This window comes from Tupaia chinensis, unplaced genomic scaffold (assembly GCF_000334495.1).
Source record: "Tupaia chinensis unplaced genomic scaffold, TupChi_1.0 Scaffold000341_1, whole genome shotgun sequence".
Lineage (NCBI taxonomy): Eukaryota > Metazoa > Chordata > Mammalia > Scandentia > Tupaiidae > Tupaia > Tupaia belangeri.
The window spans coordinates 3,413,332-3,422,725 of NW_006159835.1; the positions used below are offsets into that span (position 1 = coordinate 3,413,332).

A 9,394-nucleotide genomic window follows, 5' to 3' on the forward strand; every position below is an offset into this window, starting at 1 on the left:
GTTCAGCTTTTCTTGTATAGGGCTTAAGCACTGCATTAAGGGGTTGAACCTAATTGAAATTATTTTACTTTTAGCCCATTGTGTCCCTGATACAAATAAACATAGAAATAAAGTAACTGGTAGCTCCAAAGCAGGGAACAGGAACGGGACAGTTTTATCTCCAATGGACAAGTGCTGGACAGCCAGTCAGTTCCGATGGATGTCATCTTTGATAACAGATTTCTTCTGAGGAATAGCTAAGTTTATAGTTTCGTTTTTCAAAATACTGCTTCAGCAAAATGTGAAGAAGAGGGTATAGAAATTCATATGATTCCAATATGATGATGGAAGAGGCCCACCAGGAAATCCTCCCTGAAGAATGGGTTGAATCAATCATCTGAGTGGTTGCAGTCTGTCTCCAATGGATGGTGGATGGGGAAGGTAAATGTCTGCTCTAAGAAGCAGACAACTGGACGTGCACATTCACAAGCAAGAGGAAACCTGAAGGAGTTGGTCTGACCACGCCAGACAAGTTAGATGAGTGTGCCCATCCAAACAAGCACTGCTCTGTGTCCTCACAAATCAATGAGATCATGCTGGGAATCCCCTCTGCACGGAGCAGGAATAATGCAGTTCTATAAATGCACATTTGTCTCATCTTTTTTGTATAGTTGATTAAAGTATTGATAGTTTTTCTTTGGAGAGGTTTTTGCTATAGGGTGCGTGCACTCACCAGACAGAGACAGACAGACAGAAAGACAGAAAGTGAGAAATCATCCCCCAGGGGGGATGGCCATGCCGCAATCCCTTCTCCATTCTCCTTCTGGGATCTTGGGCACGCATGCACACGTGCCCCGGTGTGAGTTTAAGCCACCGGGTCCAGGACTTGAACCACGGTCAACTATGTGGGAGTCCAGCGACATAGCCATTATGCTAACTGCTGGTCCCCAAAGTATTGATAGTTTTAAAAAATATTTTTATTGTAATTTGACCAGAGAGGAACAGAGAGAGAGCAAGAAAGTGAGAAAGAAAGTTGTCAGGTCCAGGACTAGAATTGCAGTTGGTCATATGGGAATCCAGTGCCCTTAACCACCATGCCACCTGTTGGCTCCTGTTTTTTCTTTTTAAACACATTTCTGCTATAGGGCCCATGCACTTGCTGGAGAGAGATAGACAGAAAACAAGAAGTTACCCTGCCCCCGGGAGATGGCTACGCCTCAATCCCCTCTCCATTTTCCTCGGGATTTTGGGCACACATACCCAGCATGAGTTTTAAGTGGCCAGGACTTGACTTGCGGTCAACCACAAGGGAGTCTAGTGACACAAGCATTGTGACATCTGCTGGTCCCCATGTTATTGATAGTTTATTTTTTTAAAGATTTATTCATTTATTTTAATTTTACCAGAGGGAGACGGAGTGCACGAGAGTGACAGAGAGAAGAAAGCAAGCCACCAGTTCTGGGACTCCAACCACAGTTGGCCATGTGGGAGCCCAGTGTCCTTAACCACTATGCCACCTGCTGGCCTCCACTGATACAGTTTTATTTTATTTTATTTTTGGAGAGTTATTTTGCTATAGGGCATGCACGCTTGGCAGAAAGAGAAAGAGAAAGCAAGAAATCACCCCCCAAGGGGAGATGGCCACGCTGCAATCCCTTCTCCATTCTCCTCTTAGGATCTTGGGCACACACACATGCCCAGTTTGAGTTTAAGCCACCAGGTCTGGGACTCGAACTGCAGTCAACCACATGGTAATCCAGTGACATAGCCATTATGCCAACTGTTGGTCCCGATACAGTTTTTTCTTTTTGTTTGTTTTTTTGTGAAAGGTTTTTGCTATAGGGCGCATGAGCTTGCCAGAAAGACAGAGACAGAGAGACAGAAAGCAAGAAATCACCCATGGGGGTGGTGGTGGGGATGGCCATGCTACAATCTCTTCTGTATTCTCCTCTTGGGATCTTGGGCACGCACACACACGTGCTCGGTGTGAGCTTAAGCCACCGGGTCCGGGACTCGAAACACGGTCAATTATAGGAATCTAGCAACATAGCCGCCATTACATCAACTGCTGGTCCCCCATACAGTTTTAATAAACAAATATTTTTAGGATACAGAACTGATTCTTGATCTTTGTATAATTAAATCACAAAATGTGGGCCAACTGATAGGCATAGTGGTTAAAATGGGTGGAACCGAAGTGGCCGACTATACAGTTTGAGTCCCATACCTGGTGGTTTGAGAAGTAACAGTGGGCATGTGTCTGCATGCCACAATTTCTGAGAGAACGGAAGTGAAGGTATTGCAGTGTGGCCATCCCTCTAGGGAGTATACTTGCTCATTCTCTCTCATTCTTTCCAGCAGTGTATATACCCTATATATAGCAAAGTTATAAAAAACAAATCAATAAACGCCAGAAAAACTAAATTTGACCAGCCAAAATGTCCAGGAACAGATGAATGGATTGAAAAAGTGTGGCACGTGTATACTATGGACTATTACTCAGCCATTAAAAAGTCCCTGGCATTTGCTAGACAGTGGATGAATATGGAAGATTTATTGTTGAGTGAAGCAATCCAGGCTATGAGAGAGGAGGGACACTGTATGTCTCCATCTAATACACACTGATCATGTGCACTCTGGTGGAGACTAAAAGATTAGAGGATACAGAAGCATGGAAAATGGTTATGAATACTGGAGACACTGTGGGAAGAGGGTGGGAGATGGCTGAGAATGAGAGGAAAGAAATCAAGGAGAAAAATAGGATATTTAAGGGACACAAATTTACTGTTGATAATGTGTATGGTATCTTCAACTGGACTTGTGTGAAGTGTGTTCATGCTGGGTAAGTTCATTTTACAAGCTGTAATGATGTACAGTGATTATAGAAAATAATATTGTTTTAAAAAAGGGCAACTCCCCCGGCAAAACCAGAACTGAAAGTCATGCAGAGCCTTTTCCCCCTGGAAGTTCTCATTCTACTCTATTATTTCAGGTCTCTTTGTCTTGGGAAAAAAATGCATGTGAACCAAAACAACAAAAAAACCCAAAACACCAAAAAACAAACCAAAAAACCCCTCGAATCTGAAGAAAATAAAAAGCTGTGTATTCAGTATTGTTAGTGTTATTTTTTTCACCCTCTGAGCTACTGTTAATTGTTCATTTGTTCTCACTTATAAATATTTATTTCAAGAAAACAAAGTAACTACTGACTATAGTATAGTTTGAGCCACTGTTTTAATTTGAAACCTTGCAAACATTTCAAATAAGAGAGCATATGCTAGAGACAATATACACAAAGACCAGAGCAAGAAAGGTTTATGTTACAAGCAGACCAGTGTGGCTGGAATACGAGAGTGACATTAAAAAGTAGAAGATATGGGGCTAGCAGGTGGTGTGGTTAAGGTGCTGGACTTCCACATGGCCAGCCATGATTTGAGTCCTGGACCTGGTAGCTTTTTCCCCTCTCTCGAGTGTACATGTCCATAGCAAAGAAAAAAAAAATAATAAAGTTAAATGATTAATCTCTGGAGAGAGACTTTTGCTATAGGGCATGTGTGCTTGACAGAAAGCGATAAATCACCCCCCAGGTGAATGGCCATGCCACAATCCCTTTTACATTCTCTTGGGATTTTGAACACACACGCACACGCACACACACACGCACCTGGCTTGAGGCAGCCTAAGTCTCAGCCTCTGGGTCTCTGGAACTCAAAATGCAGTAGACCATGTGGGAGTTCAGCAACATTATGCCATCAGCTGAACCCCTAAGTAAATAATTATTTTAAAGAAAAATAAAGTAGAAAGAAAGTTAGGGAAGGCACAAATTTATTTTAAATGCAACAGGAAATTAGTGAAGGGTTAAGCAGAAAAGTGTTATAATCCAATTTATGTTTAAAAGTAATCATTCTAGTAATTTAAGAGTCAAACAACAGGCCCGCAGATGGCATGGTGGTGAAGGCGCTGGACTCCCTCATGGCTGACCATGGTTCAAGTCCTGTACCTGGCGGCTTGCTCTCTCTCTCTCTCTCTTTTTCTCTCTCTCTCTCTCTCTCTCTGGTGAGGACATGTACCATGTAGCAAATTTAAAAATAACAATAATGACAAAATAATTCTAAAACAAACCAAAGAACCAAATAATCTGTTGAGCTTATGTACAAAGCAATGGGCTGGATGCTATGAAGAAAATAGATACCTTTCTTCTAACAATGGCCTTAAGTTGTACAAAATAGTACCTGGAGTTTAGTTGTGAGGGAGAAGAATAAATTCTGCAGTAATTTTGGTCTCCATTATTGATAACCATGTTTGAACTACAAATTCCAAATACTATGAAAAGATAAAAGTTAAAATCCTATATTCAGGGCCAGCAGGTGGCAATGGTGGTTAAAGGCACTGGATTCCCACGTGGTAGACTGCTGTTCAGTCCCAGACCTGGTGGCTTTCTCTCTCTGATCAAATTAAAAAAAAAAAAAAAAAGGAATTAGATAAATAATTCTTAAAAAAAAAAATCCTCTATTCAATAACCGGAATACTAAGAAGGGCAAATCATTTCCATATACATACATTTTCCAAAGATGTTTGTGTGGCTAGATTTCAAAAAAGTACTTAGTAACATACCTCAAATATATTACAAACTGGAGAATTAGAAACTTCACATACTTTAATTTTACCTAAAGCACAATTCTACCACTAGATGGTGACGTGAATAAAATGTTGAAGAGTCATCCTTACCAATCTTACCAATCTTGAAGCTATCTAAGGTAGCATGGTCATTGCTGCTGCTTATATGGTTTGAAAATCTAGAGCTTAAGAGATATTAATGCCACACTGCAATTAACCAGAGGTTCTGTTTCACCATTCTTTCAGAATGCATACTTTTTCTTTTCTTCTTCTTTTTTTTTTTTTTTTTTGCTACAGAGTCAATGTAGTTACTCACCAGATCAAGAGAAACTGAGAAATTACCTCCCTGGGGGATTGCACACACATGTCCAGAGTGGTTTTCAAGCTGTTGGGCCCAATCCTTTTAACTTCATTCTACTTTTGGATTTTGGGCATGAATGCACACGTACCCAGCATATTTTTCAAGCTGCTAGGTGAGGGACTTAGACCATGCAGTTGAACACTGACTTGATACATATACCAAGTCAGTAGAGAATAGGGAATCTAGAGTTAAAGAGGCAGGCAACCTTGCTTTTACTATTGGGTTGCTGGAAAAGCCATTATATATATTTTTGTTTTTCAATGCAAAGATGCATTATAACTTTTCACACAACCCAATAGCTTCTGCGACTTAATCTGTTCATAAGCAGCTGAAGTACGTTAGAGATAGATAAACTACAGCTCATAAGCCAGATTTGGCCTGCCACATCAAAAGAAGGGAGCAGCAGATGGTTAAGACACTGGACTCTCATGTGGTCCAATGTGGTTTTGAGTCCTGGATCCTACAGCTTAAAATTCACAGCAGGCACTTGTGCATGTGTGCCCAGAATCCCAAGAGGAGAATGGAGAAGGGACTGTGTTATGGCCATGTTCCCTAGGAAGTGATTTCATGTTTTCTGTTTCTGCCTGTTTTTCCAGCAAGTACATACACCTGCTAGCAAAATCACTCAAAGCAAAACAAAATGATTTTGTAACACATGAAAATGTTCATGAATGCAGTTTTATTGGAAAGCAACCATTTAGTCTATGGCTGCACTTCTGCTAAGAGTTGGATAGCTGTGGAGACCCAAATCATAATTTTCTTTAAAAGAATTATTAATTTATTTATTCATCTGTTTTAATTTGACCAGAGACAGAGAGAGAGACAGAGAGAGAGACAGAGAGAAAGTGAGAAAGCAAGCCACCAGGTGCAGAACTTGAACCTTGGTCAGCCATGTGGGAGTGTCTAGCACCTTAACCACCATGCTACCTGCTGGCCCCCAAGTAATTTTCTTTCTTTTTAATTACCAGAGTGCATGTGCTCACCAAAAATAGATTTAAAGAGAGAACCCCTTCAATGTGGCATGGTCACACCACAATTACTTCTCTTTTTCTCCATTCTGTTGGGATTATTGGCATGCACACATGTCCAGAGTGGTTTTCAAGCTGTTGGGGCCAAGATTTGAACTGTGTTCAGCTATATGGGGTATATAGCTCCCTCAACCACCAGGCTACCAGACAGTTCATGTCATCTTTAAAGTTTTAAGTATTTACTATTTGCCCTTTATGGAAAATGTTTGTTGCACTCTGATAAAGATGATTGAAGAGCAATGATCATTTCTTTCTTTTTTTTTTTAGAATTTTTTTTTAAACTTTATTTATTTTAATTTGACCCAACAGGGACAGAGTGAGACAGAGAAAGGGAAAGTGAGAAAGCAAGCCACCAGGTCCAGGACTCAAACCAAGGTTGGCCATCTGGAAGTCCAGTGTCCTTAACCACCACACCACCTGCTGGCCCCGAGCAATGATCATTTCTAACAAAATTCTCTAGATTCTCAAAGGATTTATATTCTAAAATTTTCTATGGGTGAGCACCAGAGAGAGACTGAGAAAGAGAGAAAACATCATCCAGGAGGGATTGCACCAGTACAATCCTTTCTACTCTTCTTGGGATTTGGGGCACACAAGTAATATGCATTGTGTGTTTTTAAAGTCACTGGTCTAAGACTTGAACCACACAGCCATGTGAGATCCAGCTGCCTTAACCACCACTAGCTGGCTCTCAAAGCATTTTGTTTTTGGATAGGCTCTCCCTATGTAGCTCATATTGTTGGCCTGCAAATTTGTGATCCTCCTGCCTCAGACTCCTGAGCATCTGGAACTTCAGGTGTGTAACACCTTGCCTGGCTTTAGGTTGGGCTAAGAATCAAACACAGGCGGGACCAGCAGTTAGCGTAACAGCTATATCGCTGGACTCCCATGTAGTCGACCGTGGTTCGTGTCCTGGACCTGGTGGCTTAAAACTCACACTAGGCGTGTGTGCGTGTGTGTGCCCATCCCCCCTGGGGGGTGATTTCTCACTTTCTGTCTCTCTGTCTCTGTCTGGTGAGCGCATGAGGTGTATAGCAAAAACCTCTCCAAAAAAAAATAAAAAAAAAGAATCAAACACAGGCCTCCCATGTGACCTTAGCAAAGTAGCAGTGTCTAACCATCATGTGCAGCTAGGCTTAGATTCTCAAAGCATTTTAAACCAAGCATCCGTGTGTGTGTGTGTGTGTGTGTGTGTGTGTGTGTGTGTGTATTTATTTATCCCAGAGGGCATGTGCCAAAGAGATAGAGCCAGGCCCTCAATGGGGCCTGGTCATACTGCAACCCTTTTTTCTCTGTCCTATTATGATCTTGAGCATATGTACATGTGCCATGTGAATTTTTTGAGTTGCCAGGGCAGGGACTGGGGCTGTGCTCATCCATATGGGATCTGGCTTCCTTCAGAGCATTTTTAACCACTGTGCTCCATGGCTGGCCCATATCATGTATATTTCTGTGGAGGTCGATAAGCTGCAACTGATGTTCCAGAAAAGTGACTCTAATCTGGATTACTTTCAGTATAGGCTGGAATATGAAATCAAGATCGATCACCCTGATATAGCAGGTAAGAAAAATTCAGTTTTTAAAGGAATTGTCAGTGATGAAACCTTGGGACCAAACTTTGAGTGCACGCTTTTAACCAATTACTGTTGAACAGAAAGAGACTAAGAGCTGAAACTGTGTTACTTTGAATAAAACTATGACCATGATACAAGAGCTACAAAAGCAAACAGATGTAGAGCTGGCACCACTGACTGGAGAAAGCTGCAGCACAGTGACTTAAATCTCGCATTCCGGATTTATGAAGAAATGGACTTGTAGAGGTGAATTCTAATGGAGAACAATTCCATAGAAATTTAGGAAGATGGCTTTTTAACTCTTACTTGATGAGTAGAGGTGGGAGGCTGGTGAAGGAGGTTTGGCTTGACACTGGATAGTAATGGCTTTCATAAAAGAGAATATATAAAGGACAGAAACCAGGCTTAGTGGTGCTTGCCTGTAGTTCTCGGACTGGGGAGGCTGAGGCAAAAGACTGGGTTTGAGGCCAGCCTGGGCAACATAGCAAGATCCTACCCTCAAAAAAAGGACATGTGTATATATGTGTATATATATATATATATATATACATACACACACACACACACACACACACACTCTATGAATAAAGTTCAGCCAAAAGGATATAGTGGGAATAAAGGAATTAAATGTTATATGATTATACACACACTTAACCTTGTAATTTCAGAAACAGTCCCTTAACATACGCACACAAAAGCAAGCTGTTAAATTTTTTTTCTTTAAAGATCAGAATGTGTCTTCAACACATCCTAGTACTTCACATCTACAGAAGCAGTTGTCCTCTGGGGTCTTACAGCACAGAAGACATAAAAATACCTCAAGAATATCTGTATCAGTTAGAAATGTGTTCGTCTAAAAGTAACAAAAATCTGACATAAGCAATCTGGAGACAGACAACTTCAAGAATGCATCAGGGACTCATTATTCTGCACTACCGATTTAAGATTGGCTTTTATCTCATTTGTGTTTTCATTGTTCAAAAATATTACAAAACGGATGCTATTTAATTCGCATTATCAAGATCACATTTTAGGCAGAAAGAAGTAAGGGTTAAAAGCCATCTCAGCTAAATTTGCTCCTTTTTTATTAGGAAAGAGCAATTTTCCTGAAAAGACCTACCTTGCAGGTTTTGCTTACATTCATTAGCAAGAACTCAATTAGATGGACCCTAGAGAAACCAGGTTAGTTTTAAACAAATCACAAATATTCCTGAGGAGATCCTTCTTGAGGTCAAGGTCTCTCGGCGCCACCTCAAAATCAGTTGGAAGGTGTGAGAAAAAATTTTCCGGTGGTAACTATCAATCAGTTCACACAACACCAAACTTCAGGGCTGTTCCCTTTCCTTCACCTGTTCTCAGTCCGTGATATCCTTGCCGTCTGCCCTCTGCCGAGAAGTGTAACGTGCTGTTTCAGGTGAGGGGTTGATGCGTAAAAAGGAGGTGATGCCACGCGAATCCTCTCCCCCGCCATTTCCAGTCACATCAAGGTGTCTACAGCTTGGGGACGGCTGGGCCTCACAGAACAACAGGGTAGCGACAAGCACCGATGCAGGTTCAGCTCGGCCCCGGGCCGTTCCATTCTCAGAGCCCCGTGGGGACCCGGCGTGTACCCGAACCTGGGGTGGCATGGCCCAGACCCCGCACCTCTCACCGCCGACACCTGAGCGTGGGACAGGGGGACACGCGGGAAACCAGCCCCAATCCTCCTTCGTGGGCCTGGAGGAAAACGGCGAGGCACAGGGGCGGAGACAAGGCGGCGCGAGTGACCCAGCACTCGCTGGGCATCGGAGCCCGCGGAGCCGGCCGCGGCCCGCGGCTCCGCGCAACCCCGGCCC

At 42.2% G+C, this 9,394-nt stretch overlaps 1 pseudogene; it reads left to right on the top strand.

Annotated features, from left to right (window-relative positions):
- Positions 1-7,004: 7,004 nt before the first annotated feature.
- Positions 7,005-8,070, top strand: LOC102474389 (spindle and kinetochore-associated protein 2 pseudogene; annotated as a pseudogene).
- Positions 8,071-9,394: the final 1,324 nt, after the last annotated feature.